Source organism: Grammomys surdaster, unplaced genomic scaffold, assembly GCF_004785775.1.
Source record: "Grammomys surdaster isolate TR1022 unplaced genomic scaffold, NIH_TR_1.0 185, whole genome shotgun sequence".
In the NCBI taxonomy this organism is placed as follows: Eukaryota; Metazoa; Chordata; class Mammalia; order Rodentia; family Muridae; genus Grammomys; species Grammomys surdaster.
The window spans coordinates 15000301-15021464 of NW_021604630.1; the positions used below are offsets into that span (position 1 = coordinate 15000301).

The window sequence follows — 21164 nt, forward strand, 5'->3', positions numbered from 1 at the left end:
GCTTATGGGCCAGTATGATGGAAGCATGGAAGCATTTTCTTCAGTTGAGTTTTCCTCTCTCCAGATGACCTTAGCCTGGATCAAATTAGCCAAAAACTAACTAGCACATAGAAAGATTATAAATTACGAATATATGACTCGAGGGAACAATCCTGAAAAAGATTTACTAAACACAAACACTCACATTGACATTAAATATATAGTTTCAGAGTGCTGAAGTGGAAAAACACATTTATATATGAATATTAATGTTATCCAACAATAATCAACCTGCCTCCAGGTTCCTACCTTGAGTTCCTGCCCTGGATTTTGTTAATGGTCTTTATCACAGTAATATAAAGCAATTAAGACATGTCTGTCATACATAAACTTCTTTGGAATTGATTGGTCAGTCATGGCTCTAGGGGAAATATATTTTTAAATTCACAGAGGGCAAAGTCAAATAAAAGCATTATAAATTATAACATCTAGATCAAAGAAATCTATAATAAAAATATATAATCACCTTAACAGTAAAATATGACTTTAACCATGCATCTTTGGGCAGAGTCTTCTGTATCTTTCAGTCTTGCTCACACAGCTGTGAACCTCAATGCAGAATAAGGACAGGGGTAAGGTATGAATAAGTGTGGCTGTGACAGAGTCAGCCTTTGCCTAGTCAGTCATGTTTATCAGCTCAGTGACTGGGAATTTTTCCTGTTTCTGTGAATCATGCCCCTGGATGGGAGCCTCAAAAAGCAAAGCAAACGTCTTGAAAACAGACTGTGTAGCATCCCTTGGGCTGTGCACCACAGGACTGGATGCATTCACAGCAAGGATTTCATGAGTGCTGCAAGGAGGCAGCCCAAGTGCTTAGAGCGTTTTAAGCATTTTTCCATTAAAGGTAACATTTGATACCATTCATCTTTAATTTCCTATGGGGCATCTGCCTCCATATCTGTTATCTTTAGCCTACTATGGTGGTGACAGTGATTTATCAAGCTGTTACATATTGTTTATCCTCATAGAGGAACAGGGTTGGGCCATAACCTGTTTCACAAACACTAAGTCTCCAAAGCATACATCTAAACCTGTTTTACTCAATTAAAGTTTAGGATGTTCTGGTTCTATGAAATGTTAAGCCTGTTATTATTGCATAGCATTAATATTGTGCCTTCACCCAATTCCGAGGCTTTGCCTTTAATACCGAAGTGAGTGTTTGTTCTCAGTAAGACTATTTCAAATGTATTCTTCCACTGTAGATTTGATAAATGCCTATTACAACTTAATTGTGTTCCTGCAATAATTTTACTTGTTGATAATCAACTGGTACTTTCTGAGATATTCATTAGACTAATATTTGATTTGCTCATCTACTGTAACGTATGTTCAGCCTTGTCACTGTATGAGAGGTTCTTCTTTTCCAACACCATCTTCTATTTCAGGGCAGTGGCTGAAAACTATTGTTAACTTTTTTAAAAAGTCCACTTGTCTTCTTTGAATTTCCAATCCACATTAGTGAAAAGAATGCAGTGTAGTCATTTGGCAATGAATAATGAGTCAATGATCACTACCGAATTTTTAAAGGATACTATGTAAAGCGTCACTGACACAAAAGCGAGCCAGTATATTGCAAGCCAAGGAAAGAGATGAGCACTTCTCAGAATCTCAATGACTTCACATACAGTTCCTTTAAATCCAAGCATCCTCATCACCCCTGCCCTGTATTTCTGTCATCAAAACTATGCTCACGCACAAGCCACTCTCCCCCAGAGTGCTGAAAACACAATGCTTCATGATGTCATTGTTAAAGGATGATGGATTTGGTAACTGGGTCTGTCTGGTAAGCAGGGGCCCCAGGAGTGCATTGGTCAGTGGATGGGTACTTGTTGGAAGGCAGCACTCATAACAGCTCAAATTCTATGAACTACAAATATACTTCATAATGAGCCTTCCAAAATAGTCTACCCTTTTGACTTCTCTATCTGACTAAAATTTGCTTACTTTTTTGCTGTCTGTTGTAATAATAGCTTTCAAAACATGTTAATTATTGAGCAAATGCTATGTGTTAAGCACTATTCTAGAGGCTGGGATATATTAATTAAACATAGGAGACAAAAATATTTGCTCTTACTGACCTCATTTTCTGGAGGGAAAAAAAAGTTAATTATTTGGTGGAATTATAATGAAAACAGAAACACATAAATCTGCACAAATGGGATTACTTCATTTTACAGCTAATTTTGATGAAGACCAAGGGACAGGTAGCTTGTCCGAAGCCTGAACCTGGATCAATCTGACTCCAAATGCTGAGTTTTTAGCTCTTGGATACATTTCAGATCAGTGTCAGCTAACTTTCTGATTAGTGTTCCCCTTTGAAATGTTGCATTGAATTTGTTTCATTTTGCTGTTAGCATTCAAAAATGAGTGTGTTGGCCTTGACATTTCTTTCTTGCTTCTAATGTAGACTTCCCAATACATTCTTAGATTTCAGGAAATTTTCATTGACTGTCTTATGTCCTCAATGGCTTTTCAATATTACCCCAATCCCTGTTTCTTATTTTCTACACCCATCACATTCAGAAGTTCCACTCAGAATTTACCATTCTCTATCATCTCTAATATAGCAAGATAATTTTACCTGTTACAGTCTTGCTCATATGTGCAGAATATTTAAATTTAAGGCTTGTTTAAATATTACCACTATCTGAAAACTTCAATCATCCTGGTTTAAAGTGACTTTTGTAGATTCTCTTTTCCAAAAGTTTATTTAGTGATTGATATTGTCACTCATTTTCTAAGATACCATTTCAGGAACAATAAGATCCAAAACTATGTAAGGTAGACTTGGATCCAATCATGCCTGAAAAGTAATACAAACTGCCCAAAGGCATGACAGCTCTCTTAGGGTTTCCATTACTATGAAGAGACACCATGACCAGAACAACTCTTATAAAGGACATCATTTAATTGGGGATGAATTATACTTTCAGAAGTTTAGTCCATTTCATCATGGCAGAAAACATGGCAGCATCCAGGTAGACATGATGTTGGAGGAGCCAAGAACTCTACAACTTGATCTGAAGGAAACCAGGAGAAGACTGGAATTTCATACTGGGGGGAGGTTGAGTATAGGAAATCTCAAAGCCTGTACCCATAGTGATGTACTTTCTCCAACAAGGTCATACCCCCAAATAGTGCCATTCCCTATGTGTCAAACATTCAAATACATGAATCTATGGTGGAGAGACATTCTTTCAATTTTGTAGCCTCAAGATAGTTGTTCTTTTCTTATTTTCCCCCTTCATTTTCCTTAGACACCCAATAGTTATAATTCTTTCTAACCATAACCTTTTTTGCACTGACCCCAGCATTCATTGTCAAGTTAAAGGGAAACACAGTAAGGATTGATTATGAAAATAATAGTCATAAAACTCATTTAGTCATTATCACTTCCACTGTTAGTTCACTATATGTCTTAAGGATTCTCACACTAATCCTATCCTGTCACCTCAGCTCTCAGTAATTGCCACAAATTTGCCAGCAATTGATGTAGCTATCTTGTCCTTAAAAAGTAGAGGGAAGACTCACTTTTTAGTAACTTATGCTTGTTTTCCCATACTCCATTTTTATACAAACACACGAAGGAGATCAACATTTATTTTTGCTATTGGTTAAAATGAAATGATAGGAAGTTGATAACTTGTGCTGAATTACACTATAGCAAACAATATTTTAAGCATTTTAAGCATACTAATTGGATTATCACTACGATTGGATTCAATGGGTATCATTATAATTTTCATTTCAAGTTGCAGAAATGGGGGTAATAGAGGATTAGAAAATTTGTTCTGGACTTTATAAATATTTAAGCTACAAAATGAAACTTCAGAAGATATGGCCCCAGAGTCAGTTCTCTGCTCTTGTGTTCTTTGTACTAAAATTATCCAGAGAAAAGAAGGAAAAGTCTATCCTTAGAACTTTATGGAAAAGACAAGATATGCCCTATGCCCAAGAAGCATCCTTTGGTAAGCAATAGTCAGAGATGTTTTACACTATTCTTGGAGAGATATTGCTTGCTCCTCACTTTGCTGAAGTATTTGTCATTTCATGGGATGTCCTAAAGCATTACAAGGTGACATTTCCACTTCTAGTGTTAAAAAACAAAGAGCACAACAACATACAAAAACACTCCTATATACCATTCACGAGAAGTTGAGTGATTCAGGTAAATTGTGAGCCGAATAAGCTTTTTTTTTTTTTTTTTTTTTTTGTGGTGGTGGTAGCAAAAGCTACCTGTGGGAAATTAGTAAGAACTGTCCTCCATAAGAAATATTAATGTTAAATATAAATATTGAGGCAGGAGATTCTGTATCTTCCTTTTGTTGCTATTCAGAAAAGACACTTTTAGGATTAGGATATCTCTTTAGTCTAGCCTTCACCCTGGTTTATATGTCAATTTTGCTCATACCGTCTCCTAGTGGACAAATGAAGGAAGACAAATGTTGATAAAACAGTAAAGTATCTCTTTTCTATGGCACTTTTAATCATTTGTCTCTTCACTTTAAGGTAGGAAAATATAAAAATCACTTAAATATTTTCATATCCTTTTTATCAAGTAGAAAACAAGCAATTTAATTGATATCTAGCAACAGATATCTAGTTAAGAAAAAAAAATGATAAAAGGCCTTGAACCATACTTCATTTTTTTTTCAGAGAGAAAATATTCATACATATTCACATATGAATAAATGATTAATTTTTTATAAATATAACATTGAGAATTAGAAATATGCAAGAAATGTTTGCTGAAATTTGCATAAACATATGAAAAAATGCATCAGGCAGTTTTGTTCTGAACTTAATGCTCTTAATACAGTAATAGATCATATTAATGTTACCTTTATATAGCCAACTGGACAGAGACACATTTAGGAAAACTTTCTAATGGACTCGGAGGACAAATAAATAGTATATAGTCATTTTCTTCATTTATTGTTGTACATGATCTTCATTTAAAGCAACCACACCATTGTAATAATGTAATGACTATAGAAACGTCATTGTGAAACAAATGAGATAGTTTACAACTTAATATATGAGCAGTGTACGTATTTACCTTCTTTATTTTGCTTCAGTATGATATAAACTTTTATAGCATTTCAAAAACAAATTAGAGTTACTTGAAATTTGGTTGAGTCCTATTGTCAGTTTGCATCTGGCCTATCAACCTGAGTCTCTGGGAAATGACACAACTGAGAGTCCCATTGATGGTTCTTTGACTCTACTATTTCACTGGCTCAAGAGCCTCCTTTTAAATCAGATCACAATATAAATTATGTGTAAGAGAATAAATGTACAGAACTGCTTTTCTAATGTAACGTGAGAATCTTAAGTCAAATACATGTGAAGAAGTGTCCAGGCATTGATGTACATGTAAGATATATTCTCTTGCTCCCAACTGAAGTACTTGTTTCAAGGAGACCAAAAGCCAGAGACCAAACAGATGTTGGAAAACTCGCATTCCTCTACTCGACAGCACCTCATCAGTGAACATACTTGTTCCTACCAAATGTCCTTGACTATGGAGAGGCCACCTCATGGATCAAAAATTTTTCATTTAGTTATCTCTCTGAATCCCACATTTTTAATTTCTGAATGTTCTCTGGAAGGTATGGATTGGTGGACCCCTAGGAAATACAATAAAACAATATCTCTATTTTCACAATAAACTATGAGTTATTATAACAGGAGGGAGTAGAAAGGAATCTGATGCTTTTTAGGTTCTCTAAATAGGTTTGCAATGTAGGATGATAAATGAATTTTTTTTGCATATCTGATCTAAAATCACCTTCAAAAATCTAGTACCACATTATCCAATATTAGACTACGAAGGTATCCTAGCTCCAGGCACTTACAATGGCAATGACTTTTCTATATTATTGGATAATTTTTGGCTTAACTGTGAAAAATCTGCAATGCTGGAGTAAGTCTACTCATTCTGTGTTTCTTTAGATAAATATATGGTGGTTAGAAGGTTGGGGATGAGGTTTGGAAAGCACCATTAATTGTGAGAGCATACAGTTCGGTTGTAGACTTGTCCTAATGGAGATTTACTGCGATCAGGGCAACTGTGAGACCTGAACATCATGGGAAGATGCTTTCAGTCAGCCTCTCATTTCTAATCCAATTCTGCCCTTGACATTCACTTAATAAATAACTAATAGTATTTATTAACCAATTAATTAATATTAATAAAAGTAATAGTGATTTCTAATAATGACTGATTTCCCTCTCTGCTGCATATTGAGAATATCTGATCACATGTGTGGAGTTTAGCCTATTTCTGTACCACTTCTTTGACTTTCTGGGTTGTTTGATGGCTATGAGAGAGTGGTTCCTGGCATGAAAATCCAGTTGCTAACTTCTGGCTACAGCAGGAACACATAGGCTTGCTTCTGCATGGCACTCTGTTTGGAATATTTGGAGTCCTGTAAGCTGTGTTGCTTCATGTGAAGCTGTTCTGCTCAGTGGCAATTTAGATGCCTTATGAAACCTATAGTGCTTTTATCGATTGGTCAAGATTAGTAATTTTGTTGTTGTTGTTGCTATAATGGTATAAGAAACTCCAGAAATAATGTAAAAAGTCCTTAGATGTCTAAATGTAGTCTCTGAAATGTACTTTATAATGTACTGCATCTAGAGAGTATTTCTGGTAATTTGGATTTCAGAAAGAGCTCTCACATTAGAACAGGACAAGAATTATATGCCAAAGGCCAAGCAACATAAACAAAGCAAAAGATTTCTCTCAACTCTAACTCAGGAGGAACGTGCCTCTACCCTGTTTATTCTACTCATCTACACTGTTCTCAGTGTATACCACTAGTGTTATTCTGGTCACTGGTTTATTTGGAAGTCTGCCACATCCCTGTAGTAGTGTTAGCTTCCTTAGGCTATGGTTTTATTGGCTCTGTATTTCTAAGAGTGTGAGTGTGTGTTCCTCTGTGTGTATGTACATGCTTGTGTGTATATGTGTGACTGTATATGTGCCTCTGTGTGTGCTACCATGTATATATGTGTGTGTGTGTGTGTGCTTGTGCCTTTGTGTGTGTGTGCTTGTATTTGTATATGTGTACCTGTGCATGTGTGTGTGTTTGTGTGTGTGCATGCCTGTGTGTGTTTGTGTGTACATGTGTGTCTATGTGTCTATACTGAACCCAGGTATTTATGCATGTTAGGAAAATGCTTTGCCACTGATCCAAATCCTTAATCCCCATGGGTTTTTATTTGTTTGTTAGTTTGCTTATTTGTTTATCTGTTTGTTTTTTTGAGACAGAGTTTTGTTAAGGATTTCAGCCTGGTTTTTAACTCTCAAGGGATCCTTTTCCTGCAGCATCCTTAGTATCTGGTGTTGTAGGTTTGTTTCACCACACTCAGCTTCATAAAACAAATTAAAGAGATGATAAAGATCGAGCTTTGATTTAACTATTTTAATTCATCTCATTAGAATCAGACGACAGATGAGTGGAAGACATGGATCCAGTTACAGTAATTCATCTGGCCACAAGCATAATCCTCTGCAAGCAATCAGATTTGAGTCTTACACATTCATGTTTTCTATTTGTTTTAATTCTCACATAAATCAATGTATTCCTTTCGTTTGTTAGAAACAATGGCTTAGACTTGTGAACATCAATTTTATTATTAAATGGGGTCTCGGCTGCCTCTCCCTTCCTCATTGGCCTCAGTGTTTTAACCAGTTCCATTGCTGTTTTATAGAGAAACAGAAAGTACTCATCAACCCTGGGCCTGTATTCTTTGTCACTCTCACTCATTAGTTTAGGAAGAGCATCAGTGATCCTGTCCTTAAAGAGCTATTTTGTATTTATGAAAATGATGCATAAATAATGAAGTTTGGTATATTAGCATTTTAAAGCATGCAATTATCCACTCTGTACTGTTCAGACAACTAGAAAACCTCAGTGGAGAATAAAACAACAAAGTTGATTGCAGCTCTGCTACAGAACGGTTTGCCCAAGCAGCAAATAAAGAGTAAGTAAAAGTTATTATGCTCTTAGATTTTCATATATTTTTCCAGGCAAGAAAGCTTAAATGCCTTCTATTTGACATTTGACCAATGGCTATTTACACAGACTTTTTTTCCTATTAAGTAATGTGTTTCGTACTACATATAGTTTTTTATAAATACATTAACAAATTCAGAATAAGATGTACCATTAATGTAATTGCTTTCATCTTGAGTTTGGCATTCAGAGAAGGCATAGTTCTCTGACAGTGACTATTTTTCATGAGTCTTTCTTGAGGAGATTATGTAACATTAAAAGGATCTGATAATACAAACTCTACTTGTAGAAATATTTCAATGATCAAAATACAGTTGTCCTGGACTTTGGGACAAGAAAGATCCAAATCTTACATTTATAAATTTCAAGCTTAAGAATAAGAATGTGCTGAGAAGTTTCATATTATAACCTTGGCTCTTTTGTGTGTATGTGTGTGTGGTGACAGAGGGAGACAATGGATCAGCTGTATCATCACTGCCATGGTAACATCCAGTTACCAGTTAGGTATCACTAAATAGGGGAAGGATGAGAGCAGAAGAAAACTCCAATTACAACAGTGCTTCTAGACTACAACACTGTAGTGAACACATGAATGGAAAGATACTAATTGCTCATAACTGATGTAACACTTCAAACACTATCATTCAACTGAGAATCAAGTTTCTATTTTATAAAAGAATCTGCTGGTTGAACAAGGCTCTACCACTCTTCTCTCCTTTTAAGTGTCTTCTCTAATATTTTCCCATTATTCTCGTCTCTTGACTTAAAGGAAAAAAAGTCTAGCTCTGTAACTCAGATTGGCCTCCAGTTCCCAATTCTCCTGTCTCAGCTTTCTAGGGCTGCAGGTGGATGCTGTATCATATTACCATGACCTATTTATGGTTTGCTTTCCTTATACATTAAACAAATATTTTCTATTAATCAAATTTTCCTTATTGGATTTTAGTGTCATCTATTCTTATTTCTTCTTCCATTTTTGGTAGCACCTTTAGAGACTAAATACATATTCTACCGATTTATTAGAATCTACTGTGAAAACTTCAAAAACAGTGACTTTTCATATTTTTGTTGTTTATAGTATTTAATGCTGAATTTAGACATAAGTTTCTACTTGTGTCATAAGTTCACATTTTTTACTTCTTGGAGTAACACTTTTTTAAATGAAGCAAGTAGGTGTGTATTTTCTACTTATTAGTCTATTTGAGAGACTTAGGTGTTCTTTTCTTCCTGGTGGCCTGGACTTCCATTTTCTGGGATCATTTATCTTTAGCCTAACGGATTTGTTTTATTATGGTCCTTCTGTGAAAAGTAAAAGGAGTTATCTTGCTCTAGTTATGAAGACTGCTTGTTTTGCTAGCTATAGAAATTTAGTTTGATAGGTTTTTCTTCAGGCACATTAAAAAATAACCTTTTGGGACTTTTGTTCGCTATTGTTAAGGGTGAATAAGAAGACGACTAGCATTTGTTCTTATTATTATTCACCTGAAGCCGAGAACGGTGGCACAGGTCTGTAACCGAGTGCTCAGCAAGCCATTGAAGTTTGACTTCAGTTCTAGCTTAGGCTACCCAGCAAGACATTGTCTACAAAGACAAACAAACAAGCAACAACAAGAGAAGACAAAAGAAACAAATCCAAAATAACAACAAAGACAACAGCCACAGATGGTTCTTTTCCTTGTATGAGAGAATCCCTGACTTTCTACAAGGTTTGCTGCCCACCATATACACAAGAGGTCACAACCCAGACGTGTGAACAGCAGGTCTTCACATGGAGGAAAACGTTTCATTCCTGTCTGTAACTCAGGTCATTTTTTGACTTCCTCCTATACACTTAAGTTTAAAGAAGGAGCAATGACTTGTTTTACCTTGCATTGCTCCGTTTTGCAGCAAAGGCAGCCCTATCTCATAATGTCTCCCATTCTTTCTGAAAATGTGACATAGCAGATTTTAAGGACATCAAGTTTCTACAATTTTACTTTGAATTATTTTCAAAATACAATAGTTCGACACCTAGCCAATAGGCATATTTAAGAATTTTGAGATAATTTGGCTAACTAAATATGCTTAAACCTAGTGTGCATGTTTTTTTTAAAGTCAGTAAATGCATGTTAAAGTAGTAAGTGAATGTTTTTTGAAGCACTTTGGACCCATCTGAATTTTCCTGGGAGATGAAAGTGTCTGTTCATATAACCATACATAACTCAGAAAAGGGGAAAGCTTTCTTTATTGTAGGTTAGAAGTACACCTTCTATAAATAGGAAAAAGTAGTGGTAAATCTCATCACTTTCTTTTTTTATTGGATACTTTATGTAATTACAGTTCAAATGTTATGCCCTTTCCTAGTTTCCCCTCTGGAACCCCTTTTCTCTCCACCCCCCACCTCCGTGCTTCTATGAAAGTGCTCCCCCATCCACACATTCCCACCCCACTCCCTATACCAGGGAATCGAGCCTTCACAGGACCTAGGGCCTCTTCTCCTATTGATTCCAGACAATACCATCCTCTGTTACATATGGGACTGGAGCCATTGGTCCCTCCATGTGTACTCTTTGGTTGGTGGTTTAGTCCTGGGAGCTCCAGGGGTGGGGGGAAGGTCGGATTGGTTGATATTGTTGTTCTTCCTATGGGGTTGTAAACCCCTTAAGCTCCTTCAGTTCTTTCTCAAACTCCTCCATTGGGGTCACTGTGCTCAGTCCAATGGATGGCTGGGAGTGTCTGCCTCTGTATTTGTCAGGCTCTGGCAGAGCCTCTCAGGAAATAGCTATAACAGGTTCCTGTCAGCAAGTATTTCTTGGCATCCACAACAGTGTCTGGGTTTGGTGTCGGTCTATGAGATGGATGCCCAGGTGGGGCAGTCTCTGGATGGACTTTCCTTCAGTTTCTATTCCACACTTTGTCCCTGTATTTCTTTTAGACAGGAGCAATCCTGGGTCAAAAATTTGGAGATAGTGGGGGGCCCCATCCCTCATCACTTTGTGTTTAAAATGTGTCAAAAACATTTTAAAAAACCTATACCCAGAATGAACTATAGGTCAGTAGGTTAGTGAAATTAGAATGCCCAAGAGTCAGAAGCAAATACCAAGGTTTAGCCAATGTTAAAGAGCCACAGCTTTGGGTAGAAATAGAGGTTGGACTCTTTCAAAGGACAATCAAAAAAGGTCAAAGAAATATTAGTAAACAGGATTTGTAAAGGTGGAGACAATTAAAGACCAACTGTGAAATAATACTTTTGGTCATTTATTTTATTTTCAAACTACATGAATATGTGAATAGCATATGTATTAGATACTTCTATTACTACTCCTCTCAGGGTATCTGATAGAAAGTATTTAAGTGAGGGGGATTTTATTTGGTTCAAGATTTTAGATAGTGTCATCCATAACGGGGAAGGTCAGAGGAGAGAAATTCACAGCATGAGGAAGCAGAGAGAAGAGGAACAAAACCGTCTAGGACACACTATTGCTACAAGATGCACCCCAAGTATGACTCCTTTGTCCAGACTCCATATCTCCGTTTTCACTTAGTCTTGAAAAAATGCCATAATATCATTTATTCTCAAAGCATTAATTCACTGGTTGCATCAAAGGCCTCATAGTGTAATGTCTCAAGAATTATCCCTACAGGCAGAAGCAAAGGTGTGCTTAACTCCTCCCTGATGTCTCACAATCGAGTCAAGTTAACAACTAAGATTAGCTATGGTAATGAACATTTCATATAACAGATTATTAGTCTGCAATGCTTGATTTCTTAGCAATCATCTTCAAATACTTCTTTTTTACATACTTTATATTTTAAGTAGGCCACAGGGTAAATTAGAGATTACTAGAGTCACAGAAACAATTTATTTTCATGTATGTTTTATTTTCTATTTTGCTAATACTGTTATATCCCTAAAATATGTTGTGTTTTCTATTTTATAATTTTCAATGTAAATTAGGACATAAGACATAGCTCTAGAATTGTATGAAAACCTCAAAAACCAGGCTTTTAGGTTTGAGCTATTTGAATGGTAATCTAACCAATAATTCCTTGGAACTGAAGGAAACACAGATGAACTCATCAGATTCTTTCTCAAAAGAATCTGAACTAAGTTCAAATTCAGAACGAGGTCTTCCCTAGAACAATAAAGATAAATTCTGCTCAGTCATTAGAACAGACCAGTTCCTCCTTTTTAAAGTCCTAACACTCTATTTTATTTCATTAAATACCACCATATACTTTCAGAGGTGTAAGCTAGAATAATGTAGTTTTCTGTGACCTGAAGCCGAAAGACCCATGACAAAGATTCTCTGCTTATAAAGAGTCTGAAGTCCTCTTGAGTAACTTTTCCATTTTTTAGATTAGTGAACTGAGACTTGTGAAGTCCAGTCAATTGCAGTTGCAAAACTGTATAAGAACATATCTGACTTGAAGCTAACAGCAATATATTTTCAAGTTAATATCTTTATGCTATAAGGAAAAATAAATCAACAGAGGCATTGAATAAGTTCCATGTGATTAATACCTTAAATTACTTCCTAGTAGTGAATTATGAAAATGCTTTGGGATATAATTTTAACATCATGAGTAGTATTCATGCTCAATCCTTGTACTGGAATAAAAATTTTAAAATACCATAAAAGAGACTATAAAATTTATATATTAATTAACCATATTGAATTCTCGTTTGTCCATATGGCTTTTCCTAAGTAGTCTCAAGTTCTATCTAATCTGCCGGATAATTCTAATTTATATGAAGATCATCTTTTCTATGAGAAAGCATTTTTGATGATGTTATATTATTTGCTTAAGAATAAAGAGTACTATAAACAAAAATTTTAAAGTAAAACAATTACCTTTATGCAGCAAAACCAGAGTCTAGACATGGTAAAAGTCTTTCTGAATTTTTTTTGTAAATGTCACTTGCTTTTCCATTTCAAACTTGTTGACATTATTTTTTTTGCATTATACTAGATTTTCTTCAGTTTCCTCTAATTGTGCAAGATACGTCTTTGTGTTGTAGTTTAGAGAACTCAACTATCAAAGAATAATAAGAAGTCTAGCTGTCACAGTGGTACCTATGCATGTTGAGAGGAAGGTCATAGATGACCAAGTTCTAATGTAGTTATCATTATTATTTACTATCAACAAAGTTTAGAATTTATAATAGATAAAAATACTGGGACAAGGAAGGAGAAATGGTTGTGTCTGTTGGGTATACTATGTATAGAATTAGCTAAACTCAAAATTCCAGATAGTTTATGTGGTGTTTTCCTGTAGCCACAGCATTTTTTTCTTAAAAAAAAATCTTTATTTAATGCTCATCTTTTGAAAGACCGAGAATATACTAGAAGCAAGTACCAATCATGTATCTGAATTCATGTGATAAGATGCAAAAACAGCAATTTTTTTCATTTGTAGTTTCCTTATGACATTGTACTTTAATTTATTAATTTTATAATAACTTTAATATCTGGTGTACATTATTATAACTGGCTCTGGTGTATAATTTTAATTCTCTGGTAAATGTTACAATCATTATAAATAGTTAGTAAATGTTACTTAGTACCATGATTCTATAACATATGACAAATCTACACAGTGAGAAGCAAGTGCCTGTAATGCTATGTACTTTTACTAACTGTACAGTATTTGTGTCCTAAATGCTCAAACATTTGTAGTACTATATAGAAGTGTTAATTTTTTCCAAGTATTTAATTAGGCACATATGCAAATTTTAAAACACATAAGACATCAGAAGAATGAAATAAGTATTTTAAATTAAATTTATTTATATTATAAAATTATAGTTATATGGAATTTATCTTAAAATTAGCTCAAGAACAATTACATATAATTATGATATAGAGGGATCTTTTGAAAACATTACTGGGTGAACTTGGGTGCCAGCTTGCAGATGGAAGAGAAGAGTCAGTGTATCCAAGTGATCTGGTGGGATGGGCTTATACCTGACCACATTTTATAGAGACACTGGATGGTAAAAGTGACTGAGAGGATCCTGAGAGTTTCTGGAGTGTGTGAAAGTTAGAAAATCAACCAGGATTCCTTTCTCAACTCAACAGTATTCTCTTCCTTTAAGTCTTCATTTTTTACTTCAGCCTCAGGCAGGTATATTTAAGCATGAACACTGATGACAAACTGGAAGGATTGTTTCTTAAATGTGGCAGCATAGATGAAATGGAGTCTTCCAGGGCAATGGTTGTAATGGGTAGAGTGTCTGAAGAACTGCAGGAGCCAGTACTTCAAGACTCAAGTTCGCCTCACCAGGAGATCCATGCTGCAGATGAAGTGTTACAAGAGAGGGAAATGGATAACAGGATATGATATCCCATGATGGACTCATGGTCTATGAGGAGACAGTGAAAAATGACAAAAAACAGCTTTTTATGGCAAAGGACACCCATGAGTGGCTTCCTCAAGGACTGTAGTGTACACTTAATGTCCCCATAAGTATAAAGCAGGAAATTACTTTCACTGATATATCTGAGCAACTGTTGAAAGACAAAAAAACAAAAAAACCAAAAAACAAAAAACAAGTCGGAAAGCCAGTAGACTTACAGAAAAAGAAGCTGGAACAATGCTCTCCTGCAAAAATCCGTACAATAAATGAGAATTGATCACTTGGTTTGAAAATCCCTAAATCTCATGTTTGTGAGCACTGCAATGCTGCCTTTAGAACAAGTTATTACTTACAGAAACATGTCTTCATTTGTACAGGTGAAAAAACATTTCAATGTAGTCAATGTGACATGCATTCCATACAAAAGTACGTGCTTCAGAGACATGAGAAGATCCATACTGGCAGAAAACCATTTCGCTGTGATGAACATGGTACGAGATTATAGAGAAATATCACATGGAGAGGCACAAAAGAACTCATAATGGAGAGAAGCCTTATCAGTGTGAATACTGTTTACAGTATTTTTTTCAGAAAAGATTGTTTATTGAGACATAAACTTATGTGCCATGAAAATCACAACAAAAAACTAAACATATGTGCCATCAAAGGTGGCCTTCTGACATCAGAGGAAGATTCTGGCTTTTCTATATCACCAAAAGATAATTCACTGTCAAAAAGAAAAGCCAAAATAACTGAGAAGAAATCATCTGGGATGGACAAAGAGAGTATCTTAAACAAATCTGACATGAAGAAAGAAAGATAAAAAGGATTACCTGCCTCTTTACTCCTCAGTCACTAAAGTAAAGGATGAGTACATGGTGTCAGAGAATGCTGATGAAATGACTCATTCTTCAGTAAGATGGTTCCATTTAGAAAATACATCTGGAGAAATACACCCACTCATGTTGGTTCTCTCTCTCTCTTTTTTTTTTGGAGTTGTGGAATCTTCTTTTTCTTTTTCTTTTTCTTTTTTCTCAAATCATAATTAATTCACACAGGGGTATAAACACAGAAAGGCAGGATGTGGGGAAGGGAATGACACTGGAGTGTGGGTGTTCAGGGGGAATACAGATATCTTCAGAACTGGGTATCGGCTGGGTGAAGGTTCAGGGGACAGGTGACTATGACTCTGCCTATGACTCACTTGTCCTTATCTAAGTTGGTATTGTCTGGCAAGGCTACCTATTTACAAGGTCTATGACTACTCAGGCTTGTAAATTTCCACAGAAGCTGCCTGTTGACATTAGCTTATAGCCATCTGTTTCAATGTTTTTCCACTGAGACCCAAGAATTGGTGTTAGTATACATGTATGACAGGCCTATTGCTGATTTTAGGAGTTGGTTCTCAATCAACAGTAAGAGAAGTCTGAAACAGTGCTTGGAGCAAAGTCAAACCATTTCACCCCTATCTACTTATGAAGACAGCAAAGTTTCCAAGTATGCATTTGAACTTGTGGATAAGCAGGCATTACTGGACTCAGAAGGCAGTGCTGACACAGATCAAGTGGATAAGTTGCAGGAGGAGCCCAGCAAATCTGTGCACAGAAGTACTAATTACAAAAAGCCATGAAGATTCTGAAGAAGAAGAAGAAGAAGAAGAAGAAGAAGAAGAAGAAGAAGAAGAAGAAGAAGAAGAAGAAGAAGAAGAAGAGGAAGAAGAGGATCTTCAAGCTTCAAGTAACAACAGCAGGTAGTACACTGAATGTGGGCACCATAGCTCCTCAGCCTTCTGTGACACAAGCAATTGTGGCCAGTGTCATTGATGAAAGCACCACAGCATCCATACTGATTCCCATGCATTGAATGTGGAGATTAAGAGCAATCAAAACAAAACATTATTCCATGTGAGGCCCTGCAGACTCTGGTGGATCACTATTCCCACAAAGCTAATGAACAGAATGAGATTTCCTCCAGTGTTGCATATACCAAAGTGACTTCTAGCAAATCAGTCAATTCTTCTGATGTACCTGAAGTCACCTACTCGGAGAATGTTGGATCAAGCCCCCAAACAACTTCATCAGATAAAACTAACATGTTACAGGAATACTCCAAGTTTCTGCTGCAGGCTTTGGACAGAACTAGCCAAGGGACACATCCGATTTTGAATAGCCTGAGCCTTAACTTTGTGATTGACAACCAGACCCTTCCAAATCCAACAGCATTCTCTTCTATAGACAAGCAAGTCTATGCAGCCATGCCCATCAAAAGCTTTCGATCAGGAATCAATTCCCAACTAGGAACAACTCCAGATAAGTCCCACATTGGACTAATAGTTGGGGACTCACAACACCCGTCACTCTTTTCAGGGGATGAGACAAACCATGCCTCTGGCAATGGGGACAGCAGACTTTTTGGATCAAGTAACTTCTCAGAGGAAAGCTGAGGCACAGCCTGTCTACTAGGCTCACCAAATGAGCTCCTTTGAACAGCCCTTCCATGCTTGCTGCATATTATGGATCCAGAGCTGGAATAGCAACTCAACTTAGCACTGCCAATGGACAGGTGAACCTTCAGGGACCAGGGACAAGTGCTGAAGTTTCAGAATTTTCATCCATAAAAGTAAATGATAATAGAGCTGGGATGACATCTTTACCAGATGCCACAACTGGCCAGACTTTTGACTTAAAAATAAAATGTGTAAACAATACTTGCACTGTAGGACAGATTAATCAAGAGTGGGATTACGCTATAAAATGGAGCAGTGTGTTTATAGCAAGCTGATAAGAATAACAGCAAGATAATCCAATAACTGCATTTCATTTGGTTAGTCCGAATTCCTTAAACTGCCTTACTTGTTGTCACCATTAGAGAAGCAATGTGTTACCTGTTTTAGATCAGAACCTTGCTATTCACCCATGCCAAGATAAAAGAAAAAAAAAACACTTTTACACAATTGTTTCCTAACTGATAATATTGTATATTCTTAAGAGCTTGTATTGTGTGAAACTTCCTCATACTGTTTCTGAGCTTTTCAGCATAGTATTGCACTTCAGTAGGGAATCTGAGGATATGTCACAGACAGTGAAGTTAAAGTTTCAGTGTCAAGAGGTTACAGCTTAAATAAGTAGCTTGTCCTATGAGGGAGGAGGGGGTGGGGGGATAAAAAAAAAACACCTTTAAAAATGTAAAAAAATTACTGTTGGAAGCAATATAGAAAAAGCAAAACCACTAAAATTTTTCATGAAAATCAGTAAAAAAAATCTATAAAATTATAAAAGTCAATAGTCATAATGTAACTTTGAAATATCTGCCAAGTCATAGAGTGTGTCTTTTACAAAAGCAATTGAATTTCAATGAGAATATTGCATTTCAACCTTCTCTTATTCTACTTCGGAATCACAAGAGTCTTGAGAATCTACAGTTGTGTGGATACCAGAGCTGTGTAGCCAGCACTCGAGTTCCCCATAGGTAGGGAAGAATAGCTTTACATCCCTCCGTCAAAAGCCGAGCTCTAGAAAATGTGTTAGGATTTCCCTGAATGATAGTTTAGTTCTTTGACCTGTCCTGACTCAGAGCTCCTACTAATCCTCAGAAGTTATCAAACAGACCCCCCAGAGGTGCATCTGAGTTTCTACCCTTCAGAATTGTGAGACAGTGGATTTCTATTGCTTAAGACACTAAATTTGTGGATCGTCATGATAGCAGTCCTAAAAACTAATTTTTACCGTGTCTTTTCAATTAGAAACATGTGAAACAAGAGTCTCTCATGATCCCTCTAATGTTTGATGAGTGGATCAGAATTAGATCCCTGATTATCTTGGTTCTAGATTTTATCCTTCCATCGGTGGCTTCTTCATTGTATTTACAGAGCTTTCTGGGAAGCCCAAGCTGTGTATCATAGACTTAAAGGTTTGTGAGAGTCCTATGAGGACCAGGATGCCCACTTTTCACATGATTATGTCTGTAGGATCTCATACATGTGTAAAAAGTTAATACTGTAGCTTAGAATTTTGAGAAGGTCATAGAACAATAATAAGATTTTAAATAACTTTAAATGTAAGAGAAAGAAATGCATCAAATTAAGCAAAGAACTAGTCTAGTACTATGGCATATAAGAAACCCAATGTGGAAGAGTACAACAGGGGGTATCCATGGCTCAAGCTGGATATATATCCTTGGCTCAAAGGAGGCTTTATGTATCAGGAGAGGGGAATGCTATGTCACTGAGGTGGGAGTGGGTGGGTGGATGGATGGGGGAGCACCCTCACAGAGGCAGGGGGAGGGAGGAGGGGATAGGGGGCTTATGGTGGGGAAACTGGAAAGGAGGATAACATTTGAAATGTAAATAAATTAAATAACCAATAAAAAATTAAAAAAAAACCCAATGTATGAAATTAAATATTTAATATGAATATAAAGTAATCAGCCATTGCAAAGACACACAAAAGGTAAACATATATCTCCAATAGCACAACCTTAAAATGTAAGCAAGGCTCACAATATTAATGAGTTAAAATGATAATTTACAATAACAATTGGTCCCTTTACTCACCAACAGGAACAACAAAGACTTAAATAACACTAAGCCATCTAGAGGTAATGGATGTACCACATGACTCGTCTCACCTGACAACACAGCACCTGGCACATTTTAACGTTAAAACTAAGTTATGTCACAAGGAAAGTCTCAGTGGATTTTAAATAGTTATGAACCTTCCTGGTGAAGTCTACTTGATTTCTTCATGTTCTGTGACCAACTGTGTGTTGTTGCTGCTTGTATTCTAAGGCTAATTATGTTACCCCCAAAAACTGTTTACACAAGAGCATCTGCACAAAGCTTATGAGAACCTGCTCCCAGTTAGTTCTGATTAGTAAATAAAGATGTCAACAGCTAATATCTGGAGAGGACAGACAGAGGTGGGATTTTACTATTTCTCAGGCTTGGGACATGGAGCAGAAGGAGGAGATCCATGATGTGAGGCAAATTTGGAGGAGAGGAGAAATGCCATACCTAAGAGTAGTGCAGGAGAGAGAGGCATAGCAGCCATGTAAAGGAGGTGGGAGAGTGTGGCCCAGAGGGCTGCCCAACTGGGTCTAGGACAGCCAAGATAGAACATAAAATTAGTAAGTAATAACTCGAGATTATCAGCAGGAGGTAACACTTAACACTTGAAGGTTAGGCAATAGCCCAGCTAGTGGGTAGTGGGCTTTTAAAGGCATATTAAAATATAAAGGGTGTGTGTGTGTGTGTGTATGAGTGTGTGTGTGTGTATGAGTGTGTGTGTGTGTGCATGTTTCTTTCATTATAGAATGTAAACCATTGGGGCAGGTAGTAAACCAGCAACTGAAAATTATTAATTAATTAATCAATTAATTAATTAATTTCCAGCCACTGAGACTTGTTAATTAATTAATTAATTAATTCAACAGTATGTGGTGCTTTTAGCAATGGAGTCTTAACTATCAATGTCTTGTGGGCAAAGTTCTGGTGATCAAACTATATTGCATGAATCTTAAAAAAAATCTACTATAAACATTTAAAATAAAAATCAGTTGCAATCATACAAAAACCAGAACACCAGGAAATCAGACAGTCTTATGAAATAGTCTCCCTGGCTGCATAATTGTGAAAAACGGATCATGGCTTGGGGTCCCAACCCCAGACAAAGAGCTACAGGTAACTAATGGCTGCTGGAAGGAGAGAATTAGCCTTTACTGGTTGTTCAATGCAGAGTTCAGCCCTGAAACCATATCTACACAAACAACAAAAATGGACTCAGCAGGTTATATTCATAAATTTGTGTGTACATAAACATATACATACACACACATGTATGTATGTATGGAACAATAACGAGAGGTTATCAAGTTGAGAGTGGGGGAACATGGGAGGGGTTGGCAGAAGGGTAGATGGGAGGACCTGGGGGGAGGAATGTGATGTGCTTCTTTTTCAATTAAAAAGTGAATTAATTTAAATTAGTTACATTTAAATTAATTACATCTAAGTTAAAAATTAAAAAGCAAATTTATTCGAACTACTTAGTTGTCATGAAAGTAGTTTATGTGTGTTCCTCATTTTCCAGCCGAATCTCTTCTCTCTTTGAACTCCCCTGTTAAATATATTTAGCCAATCTGACCCATTATTGAACCTCAAGTATAGTTTTCTTCATTCTCCCTTCATGCTTTGATTCCTCTTGGATTGACTCTAAGGCTTAATCAGCATCACACTTTGACCACTAATTCCCTGTGCTTCTCTCAGATAAGTGATAGTAAGGTGTATTTCATCCATTGTTACAATGGATACAGGTTTTCAGCAGTTTTTTACCTGTGGGACATGACCCCTTTGGGAGTTGCATATCAGATATCCTGCATATCAGGTATTGACATTATGGTTCACAATAGTAGACAAATTATATTCATAAAGTAGTAACAAAATAATTTTATAGGTGGGGTCACCATTACATGAGGAACTATGTTTAAAAAAGGATCACAGTATTAAGAAGTTTGGTTGAGAAGCACTAGCTGAGACTCTAGGGTGATTATTTTTGTGTATACACATACCTTCATGAAATCTCTGTCTGCATGCAAGTACTTAACGCAATTATTTTTTTAGAGAATATGTATAGGTACATTACAATGTTTTTTTCTATACTGAAGTATTTTTCTTGACACATTTTTCTATTTTTTTTTAATCTGCTGTGTGTGTCTCTGTGTGTGTATCTCTCTCTCTCTCTCTCTCTCTCTCTCTCTCTCTCTCTCTC

General features: G+C 36.3%; 1 pseudogene; it reads left to right on the forward strand.

The window, feature by feature from the left end:
- The first annotated feature begins 14183 nt into the window (after positions 1-14183).
- LOC114621819 lies at positions 14184-17184 on the forward strand (annotated as a pseudogene).
- The last annotated feature ends 3980 nt before the right edge of the window (positions 17185-21164 follow it).